Below are 14,473 nucleotides of genomic sequence, written 5' to 3' on the forward strand. Positions count from 1 at the left end.
GTATTAATACCTAGAACAGTCCAGAGAACCTTTACTCCAGTTGTGTTCACAGCAGCCCATCCTCCCAGGCCAGCAGCACTCATGGGAAGAGCCATACCTCTTGGGCCAGCCCTACTAACTGACCTCATCTGACCTAATGCCATCTGACATGACATGCTGAGGCTTCTACCCCTCCCACCTGAAGCTGTTGAGTGACATCCCTGTCCCCTAGTTGAAGCTTTAGCCTAGGTACTTCTGCCCCTGTTATGAGCCGTGCCCCTGGAAGTTGCTCTTCCTCTTCTTCAGAGCTGTGGATCCTTCTTCCCAGCTCCTCCCATCCTGGACCCCATTGACCAGGGTACTGGCCCTACCTGGACAAAGGGGCCTGTGGCCTAGGGAGAGAGGGAATTTGTTTGGTCTGGCTTGAGTCTCATTCCATCCACAACATTTACCGAGTGCCAGGTATAGAACAGAGGGCTTTACGGGTATTCTCTCAGTGAGTTCTCAAATCCTGTGAGATGGGGGCTGGTATCTCTACATTACCTGAGTAAGGACACTGAAGCTCAGTAAGGTTGTCATTCTCTCAAGGCTGCGTAGCAAGGAAGTGGGAGAGCCAGAATTTAAACACAGATCTCACCAAGTCTGGGGTCAGAGCTCTTAAACATCGAGCTTTACTGCTTCACTGCTGTGCCACCAGCCTCAGACACTTGACACCATCACCATGCCTGAAGCCATATAAGTGAGCCATCACGTGGAGTAAACAAACTAGTTCCTTCAGCTCCTCGCCTGTGAACACAGACTCTGACCCTGACCCCCTGCCAGGCTAAACCACCCCAAGCCTGGCTAAACCAGACCTAAGGGGACAGGAGTCAGACACGTCCCCACCCTCAGCAGCTGTGGGTCTGAAACAATTGGGCTGTAGCGAGAAGGACACACAGAGGACTACACAACCAGTGCGCTAAGCCCGCCCAGGGGTGTTACCACACATGGTATCCAGGCCCCAGCACCTCAAGGAGGGGAGCTGATGCAGCTTTGGAGACTGAAGGTCTAGCTGTTCCAGGGACCCCTCCAAAACTGGGTCCCTGCTGTCCCCTCCTACCAGGCAGGGGTGGGAGCTGGGAGTGCTAGGGACATGTCCGGGGACACGTGTGCAAGGAGAGCTTGTCCTAATGAGGAGAACATGGCTGCTAGTTAGGCAAGGGGCGGGTGGGGAGCCACAGAGCTGATTGAAGGCAGGGGCAGGGGTCAGACAATTAGGCCCAGATCCGGCCGTTTGATGTGAGTTCTGAGGCCTCAAAGCCTCCCTTCAGCCTGCTCTTTCTGCTCCCTCTTCTCCCTCCTCTTTCCTTTCTTCTCCTGCCCAAAGGCAGAGGGATGAAACCGCTTACACTAACTGTTACTATTATTAAACCCCGTGGCAGGCCACCAGACCCCAGGATTCCTGTCTATAGGGAACACTTCAGGCCCCCAGAAGGCTCCTTGGACCCCAAAGGGGGCATCTGGTCAGAGGCCAAAGCCAGACCTGAAGGCAAAGGGGAACAGAACCCTAGGGCTGGATAACCTTGCCTCTTTTGCTTCTGAGACAGGAGAGTGAACAGGGCCACCCAGTGGGGATTTGGGCCTAGGGCTACCTGGGCTGCATCCCAAACCTACTTTGACCATCAACTCCTGTAACTACTTAGTTCTTTTCTGTCTTATCCTCGGGTTGGAAGTGAGGGCGTGGTTCATTTGTGCTCAAAGCCCACCTGTCATACAAATAGTCATCTGCAGCAGTTATGCCAAAATCTTGCCATGCAAGATAAAGATCTATAGAGCCACACAGAGCCCCGCAATACTGTCCCCCACACAGAGTTATACATACCCAAGTGGAGTTCTGCACCCCGTTCCCAGATGTCATAGACACTGTCCCATACTTTAGTCATATGCATAGGATCATGCACAAATGCCCTGTCTCCTGTGTCAGGACCCTGAGAGCTAAGTACCTCCTACAGAGTAGCTGACAATACCAGCTGGATCTTGTGCCCAGGGTGGATGGGTACTAGGGCCCTTTCAGTTCCCCATCCTAGGAAATAAGCCTAGAGAGCTGGTACTGACCAGAGAGTGGAAGGAAGCCAGATTGGGGGGGCTGTGGGAAGAGGGATGGGTGGGAGCAGAGATAAATGTTAGCTCATTTCTTCCGTAATTAGTTACTCCCTCATCCCCGCGTTGTAATTGTGAACAAGCTGTAATGTTTAATTAGTCTGTAAATGAAACCCCAATTTCATAATGGCCTGGCTGACAGGGCTAAGTGAGCAGGGGAGGAGGCGGAGGGGAGGTAATATAGGGAAGGCCTGCAAAGTTGGGGGAGGGGAGCCTTATGGAGGCTATGCGACTGAGTCCAGTACTTGTGCTGTATCCTTTCTGCTCACCCTTCTTATTGGAAAAAGGGGAAGAAGGTAGAGAGAGAGGTGTTCCCCAGACATCCTTCTTCCTCCTTCCCTCTCCCTCAATCCTCTGCTTGGGATACCACAATCACAGCCCAAATCAATTACTTGTGGTTGGAGTAGCTCAGGATGGGGGTGCTTGACTTCAGCAAAGATAATGCTTCATCCCTAGGTCTAACCACCTCTCTCCCCAAGCCATCCCACCAAGAGGCCTTTGATTGACTCCTGGTACCTCATGATCTGGTCCTATACCCCTAAAGGAACCAGTGATTGGCATAGACCCCTCCCCTCCAGTCCCACTGCCAAGCAGAATCCAACATTTGTGCTATGCGGACGCCCCAACCAGATCTTACTCTTGATGGGTATCATCTCTGCAGATTGTGATAAACTAGAGCTGCCGCAGGGGGGAGCCCCTAGCCCCACCATTGCCTCATCGGTCTCCCTGTTTCCCCAACAACATCCTTATAGCCTGCACATGCCCCCCGCCCTGCCTGCTGAGGCCATAAATCTCAATTTACGAGGGTGGCTCTGGTGGGGGAGGGAGGCTGCGCTGCTAATGACGGCTCCTCAGCCGGATTTTTCATGTTGCACAGTCATAAATTTTTAAGAACAGCATGGGCAGCACGTTAGCGAGTTATCGAGGCTGCCTCCTTGCTGGCTGCCTAGCTCCAAGAGAGCAGAGACTGGGGAGGGCAGATGAGGCATTTGGGGCAGGGGTGGGGCAGCCGGCTAACTAGTCTAATCTAGACAAAGGTAAGGCTGGCCCAAGCAGACAGGGTAGAGTGAGGCTTGCCCAGCATGGGCAGGGCTGCCAGAGGGCCTGGGAGCTAAGGACTGGCACATGAGTGCGATGAGACATCAGCAGAAAGACCATGGCAGTGGGGAGCAGCTGATGGATTCCTCTGCTCTAGGACTTGACACCATGATGTACGGGGAGCCTGGAGACATATGGATTTTCAAAGTGGCCACTTTGAATAGAATTACAAACCCTGACCATGTGCACAGTGAAACCTCTGCCTTGGCAGAGCTGCACTTGGGATAGTTTATAGACCTGGTGCTTTTTAGAATAGTTCTCCAGACTAGGGCCCCAGGAGTCCCCAAGGGAGATTCCTGGGGAGATGCCCACAGATGGAGTGTGTATTCATATATGCTAGAGCAAGGAGCCTGAAGCCAAGCTGACCTAATTAAGGCTCATCACTTCCAGGTTGTGTGGTCCAGTGTAAGTCACTTCACCACTCAGAGCCTCTTTCTTTCTCTTTAAAATGGGGTTGATGAAGGCTCCTGTCTCTTAGGATAAATGGAGATAATGTGTTTGAAAGTACTGTGAAACCCTGAATACATATTAGCTCATGTGTCTATTTAAATCTCTGGAAAGGGAATGTCTGAGATGGTTGGGCATTTGCTTTCATTCACTCAGAAAATGTCTGCTGAGGCCTTCTGGGTACCCATTCCACTATTGGAGATTCAGAGGTAAGTAAGCACCTGGTGCTGTTCTCAGGGACCTCCCAGTGAGGGAGACATGTAAATAGATGATTGCATTGCAGTGTTATCAGTGCTAACCAGAGTGGAAAGCAGGGAGGAAAGGACAGGGGTAGAGGATAGATAGGAAAAGCTTCATAAAAGAAGGAGACCCAAGAGCTGGGTCTTTTTATTTTTATTGATAAATCTTCATGCACATACATTCCATACATGGTATACAATCAGTGGCTTACAATATCAGCACATAGTTGTATTTTCATCACCATAACCATTTTTTAGAATACTTGTATCACTCCAGAAAAAGAAATAAAAAAGAAAAAGGAAAAACTCATACATACCATACCTCTCATTGACCACTAGTATTTCCATCTACTCAATTTATTTTACCCTTTGTCCACCCTATTATTTATTTATCCATATTTTTTTTACTCATCTGTCCATACCCTGGATAAAAGGAGCAGCAGTCACAAGGTTTTCACAATCACACAGTTACACTGTAAAAGTTATATCTTTATAAAATTATCTTCAGACGTCACCAGAATCAAGGCTACTGGAACACAGCTCACCAGTTTCCCATACTTCCGTGAGCTGGGTCTTGAAACATGGTACGGTGAAGTCAGGCAAGGAGGATATTGCAGGCAGCAAGAACAGTGTGAGCAAAGGAAGTGGAAATAAGTTTAGGGAGGCAGGAGCACAGGGAGGGTGATGAGGCTAAAGAGGTGGCAAGGGCAGACTGTACATGGCACTAGGTGGTACCCAGTGGGAAGAGTGCAGGAGTATGGGCTTTGCATTCTGCCATATGGGATCTCTGGCTTATGTACCTAGATGCATGTGGTGGCAGAAAACACTCAGCAACAGGTTTTGGAATACTGAATTTGATGTGCATTTGAACATCTTAGAGGGAAATGAGTAAGAAGTTAGCTATTTGGGTCTAGAGGTCAAAGAGAGCAAGAGAGTAGAATTTGAACATCATCAGTACATAGTTATCTGAAGCCTTGGTAGTAGGTGTGAGCCTCTAGGGAGGAAATGGGGTTAGAAGACCGCCTAGGACAGAGACCTGAGGGACCAGCAGAGGAAGAAGAGCCAGGAAGAATCGAGAAGGAACTTCAGAGGCCAGCCAAGGGTTGGAAGTGAGATGTAACTGAGAGCCAAGATTGTAGAGGGTCACAAAGGAGGAGGAGTGGTTGGTAAAAAGTCCCAGTGAGCTCTGAAGAGGTCTCAGGGGCAAGGTTCTTTATGGGGAATTTTCACAGAGCCATTCCTGTAGAGAGCTAGGATCTGAAAAGAGTCTGTGCAGAAGGTGGGCAGGCTGCCAAGAACAGGAGACTGACATTGTGAGGGGAGTTCCTTCCCCGGGGTGATGTGAGCACTTGTGGCTGAGGACTGTCAGTGATCCCAGACGGTGCCTACTCTGTCAGCCCTCTGGCCCTGTCCTGCCCTGCTATGGAAACACCTTAGCCTCAGGGTACTGAGAGCCTACTCAGGTGTCTTCATAAGCCCCAGGCCAACTACTCACCTCAGGTTCCTTATCTGCACAATTGAGGTTGGATGACAAGGGTCAGGTGGGAACTGAGAACTCCTTGGAGGAGGTATCTAGCCCCAGGGTCAGCCGTGGAAGACCATAAGCACAGAAGGTGTCAGGTCAGCAGAGGTGGTATGTGTTAGGGCATATCAGGGCATGGTGAGTGAAAATCCTGTGTTCAGCAAGAGTCTGTGGTAATAGATCAGAGCAAGTGCTAGTCATTCATTTAGGGAGAAGAGAGTCCCCAGGCTGGGCTTTATGGGCTTAGGTGCAATCTTTGTCCACTTGGGCCCCCACTTAGCCTCCCATCTCTGCTGACCTCTTCTGCCTCTTCTTAGGCCACTCTCCTGCTTCTCCACACTCCACCCCAGTGACTTTCTCTCCATTTCTTGAACCTGCTATGACTTTCAACTCAGGGCCTTCCCACAGGACTTTTTACCCAAGGAAACCCCCTTATTCCCACCCTTTGGCCTAATTAATGTCTGCTCATCCTGCAGAGCTCAGTTCAAAGCTTGCTTCCTCAGAGAAGCCTTCCTTGACCCCTAAACTTGGTCAGGTACCCTGTGTACTCTTTCATAGCACCCTGTATTCCCCTTTTATAGCATTTAATCATGGTGTAATTAATAAATTACTTGTTTGAAAATTATTTAATGCCTGTCTACATCATTAGATTGTAAGTTCCCTGAGGGCAGGAATTTATGTTTGCTTTGTTCTACTTGTATCCCTAAAGCTTAACATCATATCTGGCATGTGTTAGTAGATAATAAATAAAATATATTGTTTTGGATTGAGTTAAATTGAGTTGAGATGGTCCTGGCCCACCTTTGGATGCCAGGGCAAGGGGCGATGGCCAAAGAAGTGCCTGGAGCTGAGGTGGTTCCCGTTAGTCTTCATGATTAATTCATAGTCACACTGTGATGGAGTAGGCTTGTCCCCAGTCAGCTCCTCCGCTGGGGCCCACCTGTTAGCGCCAAACAAACAAAAGGGATAAATAATGCATTGGGAGCTGAGCCAGGCAAGGCGACGGTATTGAAATTAATAGGGATTAGCTGAGCAGCTTGAGGATGAAATATTTACCAGGTGGGACTCGGCTTAGGGAGGGCAGTCCCCCTTCACAGTCCCTAAGCATAGCCTGGCCCTTCTCCGAGACATCAGTGACTAGGACTGGAATCCTGCCCCCAACCTCTGGCTCCCTTGGTTTGGCAGGCTGGCCATACTGATGAGAGCCCAAGTCCCAGCCATCTGGACTGTCTTCTGGTACAGCAAGCTGTGGGGAAACCAAGATGCTGGGGAGAAGTGAAGGTGGGGAAGGGGCTAAGTCCCCTACACTTTGGAAGCTGGGAACAAAGACCATGACTGACTTTCAGGACCTGGACATGTCTAGGTGTCTGGTGGCAAATATCAGGGCTAGAGTAGGTTCATCTCTGATCTTGTTCCCTCATGCTTCCCTCTTCCTTTTCCACCAATCTTTCATTTCTTAATACATACTTACTGAGGGCCTCAGTGTTGATAATATTAGTGGATGAAGCAGTCCCTGCCTTCAGGTAGTTTGTGGTCTAGTAGAAGGTGAGAGAGGCAATCACAATGGGAGAACACGGGCTACTGTGTGAATACGTAGAAGAGGTGCCCAACACAAATGTGGGGGCCAGGGAAGGAGTCCCAGAGGAAATGGTAGGGGTGAGGAGGAGTTAGCCTGATGGAAGGTGGGAGCAAGAAGTAATAGCATGTGAAAAAGCTGAGAGGCAAAAGAGCCTGGCACTTGGGGAAAGTGAAATTAATTCAGTATTGTGAGAACTCAGCTGTATGATGGGAGAAGGGGGAAAGATGAGGCCAAAGAGGGGGAAATGGGTTAGATTCCCCAGAATTTTGTAAGGGAGTCTGGACACTATGCTGACAAAGTAGTGAGGAGCCTTAAACTTTTAATTTTGAACAAATTTCAGATTTACATGAAATTTTAAATCCTTTACCCCACTTCCCCTGATGTTAATTATAGCACAATTGTCAGCACCAGGACATTAACATTGGAACTATACTATTAACTAAACCAGTTTTCTACTGTTGTCCTTTTTGTTGTTGTTGTTGTTGTTGTTCTTTTTATATATTCCAAGATTATTGAAGGGTTTTAAGATGGGGAGTGAAGTTTGTGGATTTGGGGTTTAGAGGGACACCGTGGAGAAAAGACTGAGGGGGCACTGCTGGCATCTAGATGAGAGATAGTGGTGGCCTGGACCAGGATGGTGGTAATACAAATATAGATTTAGAAATTATTGGGAAAATACAGTAATGAAAGTCTCAGGTAGATAAGGTTGACCAGGGTGAGAGTATAGTGTGAAAAAGGAAGAGGGCCAACAACAGCTCTGAGCAACATCCACATCCATAGGTGGTCAGAAGAAAAAGAGCATAGAAAACAACCTGAGGAGGATGGTTGGAAAGAGAAGATGGTGTCACCAAAACCAAGAGAAGAAAGCTTCAAGGAGGGAGTAGTCCCTTGCGTCAATCGAAGAGTGAAAAACTGTTATTGGGCTTATTATCTTGAAGCCATAGGGATCATTCGAGAATGCAGTTTTGGTGAAATGATGGTATGGGAAATCATACCATGGAGTGGAAGATGAGGAAACAAGACACTGAGTGGAAATAACTTTAAAGTTTGGCTGTGAAAGGGAGGATAGATTGGAACTAGCCAAATGGAAAAGGGAGTTGTTTTCAAAGATGGAAGAGATTTAATATATTTCCATGCTTAATGAGAAGGAGCTAGTGCCAAAGGAAGGGATATTTGGTTTGTAAGACCTTTGAAAAGGCAGGTAGGGTTGGGCTTCAGGAACACAGGTGGAATAGAGGGATGGACTTTAGAACAACTTCAGGATCAGTCCTCTTTTTTGACAAGAGAGAGAAGAGGATGGGTACAAATGCAGAGAATGGCTTCTATGTATCCTGTGATACTGCTGTGAAGTAGGAGACAAGGTTATCTGTGTGGACAAGGAGGTAGAGGCTAACGCTTGGAGTGGTTGATTTGAGATTTGTGGAAAGTAGAAAAATTTGTGATTGCTGGTGGGGAGAAAGGGGAAGGGAGAACAGAGAACACTGACCAGGAACAAAGAAGATTGGCTGGGCAGTTTTACATGTCCAGTTGAGGTTGTTAACTATGATTTTATAAGCGGTTCAAGTCTGTATTTGTAATTTTCTCATCACACTCAGCCCAGGTGCAGGCATGGAGAAGGCAGAGTTTGTTTTTTCCAGACAAGGGTGATGGAAGGAAAAGGACCAAGGGAATTAAGGATATTGGCAAGAGAGGATTGAAATGATGGGCCATAAAATCCAAACTCTAAAGGGAAGTGTATCGGTTTTGTGGTAGAACAGAAACTTCTTGAAATATACCCAATATCCACCTTCCCTTCTTCTTCACTAATTAGAATAGGGGCAGCCATGTGTGCTCAGTTAAAGGACTACTTTTTTTTAAGTTTCTCAGACAACCAGATGTAGCCATGTCTCTTTGTTCTGACCAGTGAGATAAAAAGAAAACTGTTACGTGGGACCTCCAGGAATGATAATGGAATGTGACTTAGCTGGGAAGTAAACTATTCTTGCCTGTTCCTCCTTTCTCCTTCCTTTTGCCTGGAATGTGGATGTGCTGGTTGGAGCTCCAGCAACTATTTTGGATCATGAGATAACCTGGGTGTTGGAAGACATGCTCACAATGGCAGAGTATAAAGAAAGAAGTCGCTGGTGATCTTACGGACCTGTGGGACTTTTAGTCAAGCTAGATTGCAAGCCACAGACATAAAATGGCTTTCTTAGTAAAGCTGTATTTTCTTCCATCTCTGTTTTCACATGCGCTTCAACTAAACTCAACTCTTTCATCCTTTTTAGTAATATGGCCTGTGTCCTGGGATATAGTTAGAAGCAATTTGATGACATTTCAAGAGGGCATAACAAAGTTGCCAACTTCCCAGCCTGAAATTGCCGTGTTCTCATTGTCCATTGCCCTGCCTCTTCCATTCAGCTAGTTCTGCATTATAGAGTCCATTCCTCATATTGTTCTCCTTCCTACCTTTAAATTCTGAATCATTTAATATGCTTTCAACTGCAAGAAAAGGAAAAACCAATTAAAAAAGCTTAAATATAAGGGGATGTATTGTCTCACAAAGGAAGTTTGGAGATAATGGGATTTCTACAGCTAGTTTATTCAGCATCTCAGCACCATCATCAAGGATCCAGATTTTTTCCATTTTTCTGATTTTTTATCTCCAGCATATTCTTTTAGCGAACTCCCTTCATGGTTGGAAGGTGACTTCTACAGTCTCAGACATTATATGCAGACATGAAAACATCCAGCAAAATAGAAAGGATCGTTTTTCCCTTGTGTTTCTCTTTTTAAAAGTGAAGAAACTTTCTTTGCAGGTCTTTCAGCAAACTTACCCTCATATCTCAGTAGTCAGAACATATGCTCATCCCCAAACCAATGACTGATCAGGGGGATAGGATCACCACAATTGGCTGAGGCCATGGAGGATTTACTGTGTCACATGGGGGAAGAATGGGCTGTCCCAGGAGGGAAGGAGGGAGATGACTGTCAGAACAGCAATCAGAAGAGAGCTGGGAAAAAAGTGAAGACAGGAGGGTGATGTATATAGAGAAAGTAGAGCTATCAAGCTCTACTTTGAAATGAAATGTGAAATGAGAGAAAATGTGTATTATCGTCAGAGACTAGGGATATTTGAATTTAGTATTTCAGAGGAAGAGCCGTAGAGGATGTTAAAAAGGTTGAGGATGTGACTGTGAAAATGGGTGTAAATGGGATATAATAGTGCCGAGGTCAAAGAACCCAGAGACTGTCAGCCAGGGTTTCTCAAAGGAGAGGCTATAGTGTGCCCTGAGGCTATGGGCAGGGGGCTGTCTTTGGAAGGAGGCTTCAGAGTCTGGACTGATAGCACATGTTCACAAGAAAAGTTTCTGGTGGGCTACTGGCACATGGGTCTTAGAGCCAGGTCTCAGGCCCTAGTACTCCAGGTGCCTGGGGCAGCACTGGCAGGCGCCTAACCTCTCATGTCTCAGTCTTCCCGTTTTGGGAAGAACCTGCCTTGGTTGATCGTGCTATTCTGGAAGGGGGTGAGCTTCCAGAGCTGTCACCTCTATATAGCCACTGAAAGGTTCCGAGAAGACAGGCCCATAGGAGAACCCTAGGGACAAGGGTAAGGTAGGAGCTTGGTTGGGGCAAAGGTGCCTGGCAGGTGTGGTGGATCTGCTGTCCTCACCCCTTCCCAACCAGTTCCCTTCACTTTGCCTTAGGTTATCTGGCTATTTCTGTCACTTCTAGCTATGGGATTCCCAGATTCAGGAGGAAGGTGAGGCTTCATGGCTCTTCTACCTGGACAGGGCCTTGGCTGGGAATGAGTAGGGGGAGGCAGGCATCCATTGTAATGGCCAGAACAGCCGCCCTGTTACTCGGCGTATTTCACTTTTAATTCTGACATATAATGTAATGATCTTTTTTAAGGCCCGATGATATTATCTGCCTGACTAGATTATTGAGTCTTCATCATCTCCAGATAAATTTATGGCCAGGACGAGGCTCAGGATTTATCATCAGTCAATAGAGCTCGATACTCTAACAAGGCGTGTAATAAGATATACATATTTAATGATCCAAGGGGAGGAGTGCTAATGGGAGCCCAGAGTGAGCAGTCCATGGGGCTGGGGTTCTCTTGGGGGCTGGAGCTCTGCCCTGGGGCTTTCATGGCTCTAGGGGCATGGATGTTGTCTTTGCCTCATGGTCCCCAGTTCAGCTTTCAGAGGGCCTCAGTCTCCCTCCAATGATCCCAAGGGAGAGATAGGTAGGAAAAGGGAGAGGCAGCATCAGGGACAATGCCAGAGCTGGGACCCAAGCATCTTCAGCCCCAGAGTGGGACTCCTCTCCCTGCTTCAGGCCTTAGAGGGCTTGTGGGTGTCCTTGGACCTGTACACCCAGGCCCTGAGCTATAGGGTGGACCCACAAGGGGAGGGAGTGCCGGGGCTGCGTGCCGAGGCTATGCTGATGGTGACGGATGGTTTTTCATTACAGCCTCTCAGGTCCTGCCCGCGCCCTGTGTGGAAATTCTATTTATTCCCTAATTTGTAAAAATTCCCTCTTTATCTGATCCCAATCAGGGCGGGGTAATTGGCTCTCTGGGGCAGCGGCTGGGGTCCTTGATGAAGAGCTATGTGGATGTACCCAGCCCGGCCCCCGCCCGGCCCGCCACCAGGGCCAACAATTAATAATGATTTGCAAATGGCAGACAAGCAATAACACAGAAAGATGTGGCGTCCGCACTGCTTCTTCATTTCTTCCCTTTGCAGATATAAATGGCCACAGAACAAAAACCCAGCACTATAAATTCTGGAATTAGTTATTCACTGGGATAAATGGGGTCTGGAACCACCAGCTCCTCTCCCCGCCACCCTTCTCGCCTGCTTTCCCTGTTCCAGGTTTTGTCACCAGCCCTGTTCCAGAGCCTGGCCCCTGGCTCTTAGGCTCAATTCCCCCGCTTCCTTCCAGACTGTACTCCACCACTCTAGCTACCTCTTCCTATGTGACCCAGAGAGTCACACAGGTCTGTGTCTGTAGCCTCCTCAGTTACGATCTGAGTCAACAAATAGAATTCACCGTCAGCCTCCTCTCTTTGACTTCTTAGGCCAAACCTGAGCTTCTGTCTCCTGTTTGCACTGGGGTTTGAGTGGGATTGATGTCCTCCCAGGCGTGAATCATGGGAGTCTGAATCAGTGGTCTTCTTCAGCATTTGGGACTGATCCCAGTCACTTGCCCAGCCAAGTCGGAGTTGGGCCCCTAGTAGACAAATATGATGTAAGTGACACGAGGGGTTTCACGCTGAGTTTACTGGTCAGGATGTTCTGGGATGTTGGCACAGGCATTTCTGGGCACTATGCCCTCTCGGCCAGGCGCATCCCCCGCCCCCCCCCCCGCCCCCACCCAGTGGCTGTGAGCTGGTGGGTAATGGGCGTGTAATGGCCTCATTTCCATGCCCGGCCTCCAGGAGCAGCGGTAAGTGTTTGATTGCCTTAATTTCCAAACACATCATTATCCCAGCTTTACCAGCGCTTAATAAACACTTTATGAGGATTTTTTAAAAAACATCTTCAGTCCGCATACTTCTCTGAAGTGATAAACTCTAATTAAGTCTAATATTTAAAAATATGGTAATGGTGAGTTGTTTGAATAAGTGGACTGCATTTCTATAATTTCATTATTACGTAAAACACGCTAATTATTTGGAGCACGCTTATTACGGAGAGAGAAATCGCCTGCTAATCAAGATGAAATTGCCTTTTCCCCTTATTGTGGAACAACCATCATCCTTCACCATCAGCCCTGTGGCACCTCCAGGCCCCTCAGTGGGTTGGTGGGGGGATGAGGGGAGGGGCTGGAAGAAGGGGTCACTTTGAAGTCCAGGCTGTAAGCATCCTGTCTGAGGGGAGGGGTAGAAAGCTATAGGAGCAGTGTCTGTGAAGAGAGAGTCTGTGTCTGGGGAGTATGTTGGGTAGGCCATGGTGGCTGTGCCTGGGGGTCCAGGGGACTGTGTGGACCATATCTGGGACAAGGAACAAGGATTTGGGGAACAAGCTCTTGGGGATAACAACAACTAACCCAGATACTGTTTTACTTATTCACAAATAAAAACTCATTTCATTTTATTAACAAGCCTTTGAGGGAAGGAATTGCTATAATTATTATTCCCATTTTAGAGAAGAAACCAAAGCACAAGAGAGGTTGACATTAGTAACTAGCTCAAGTTCACAATTACTAAGTGGTACATTCTGGATTCAAATCCATAATCTGAGAATATACAAGATCCTTCTGCTGGTTTAGTCCTAAATTCACTGCCTTGGCCCCCTACCTTCCTTTTGAGCTACGATTCACTGCTCCCTAAATTATGCTGGCCTTCAGCATAAAGTTGCCATATTTAGCAAATAAAAATATGACATCTGGTTAGAATTGAGTTTCAGATAAACATCTAATATTTTAGTGTGTATGTCCCAAGTGGGGGCTCTATTTAATCTGGCAGTCTTGTGTCAAGCAGGCCCAGGATTGACCCACTAGCATGCCTTTGCTCTCAGGGCCAGTATATCCAGGCAAAGATGAGATCACACCCAGGGTTCTTGTCCTTAACTATGGTTCCTGCTCTTTATGCTGCTCCTCCATCCCCCACCATCTTTGCTGGTCCCTGTTCTATGATTCTGGCCCCATTTCTTACAGCTCCTGGAGATCACTAATGTATTACTAGGCTAAACTTTTTAGGCAGGAAGCCTGTGGAGACCTCAGGATGTATCTCTTAATCTTCCTTTAGGCCCCATCAGGTCAGCAGCTTGCCACCGTGCTACCCTTCCTGTCCCACCAGTGCAATTTGCCTCTGATCATTTCATGTTCATTCTTTCCTGGCTCTGACTGACCCGTGTATGGGAATTTTATATATGATAGAAATCTCATTTCAGAAGGTTGGGAAAGTAGACAATTCAGTCTTTGGTGATAGGATAAGTGGCTATCCATTTTGACAAAAAAGTTAGATCTTCTATTTCATACTATACACAAAAATGAATCCCAGACATTAAAAAGTTAAATCTAAAAAATTAAAACTGAAAGTATTAGAAGAAAACGAATGGTTTTTCGTATACTATTGAGATAAGGAATGCGTTCTGTAGCAAGACATAAAACTTAGACGCCATAAAGGAAATCCCTACTAAATTTAGATGTCCCATAAGAATCTCAGACTTAACATAATCAAAGCTAAGTTCATTATTTCCCCAAATCTGCACCTCCTCTGGTATGCCTGAGTTCAGCAGTTCACACTAAGATTCTCAAATTATTCCTCTCATATCCCCTTGTTAAGTCTTGCACATTTTATTTCCTAAAAATCTCTCACACTCATTCATTTCTCCAGTATATCACCAGTAATTCTCCACCACCATCTCCCCACTACTGGACTAGTTCTAGGCCACCAATTATTTCTGCTAATTTGGTCTCTGTGCCTTTTTGGCTAACCCTTCTGATCCTATTTTCACATCCTAGGATGGTAATTCT

General features: G+C 47.1%; 1 protein-coding gene and 1 long non-coding RNA gene across 17 annotated transcripts in view; one reads left to right on the plus strand and one right to left on the minus strand.

The window, feature by feature from the left end:
• The window catches only part of LOC143674350 (uncharacterized), a 28,029-nt gene extending 15,698 nt beyond the window's left edge, over positions 1 to 12,331 (minus strand). The window contains exons 1-3 of one of the 3 annotated variants that reach the window (XR_013171006.1): positions 11,960 to 12,331; positions 6,226 to 6,364; positions 3,253 to 5,592 (exon numbers count right to left, since the gene is read on the minus strand). This is a non-coding gene — a long non-coding RNA (uncharacterized LOC143674350). Of the gene's footprint in view, positions 1 to 3,252; positions 5,593 to 6,225 lie in introns of those variants that run through there. The other 2 variants (XR_013171004.1, XR_013171005.1) reach the window with 2 other exon arrangements.
• The window catches only part of ERI3 (ERI1 exoribonuclease family member 3), a 141,076-nt gene that overhangs the window by 121,298 nt on the left and 5,305 nt on the right, over positions 1 to 14,473 (plus strand). The window lies entirely within an intron of this gene.

Source organism: Tamandua tetradactyla, chromosome 2 (assembly GCF_023851605.1).
Source record: "Tamandua tetradactyla isolate mTamTet1 chromosome 2, mTamTet1.pri, whole genome shotgun sequence".
Taxonomy (NCBI): domain Eukaryota; kingdom Metazoa; phylum Chordata; class Mammalia; order Pilosa; family Myrmecophagidae; genus Tamandua; species Tamandua tetradactyla.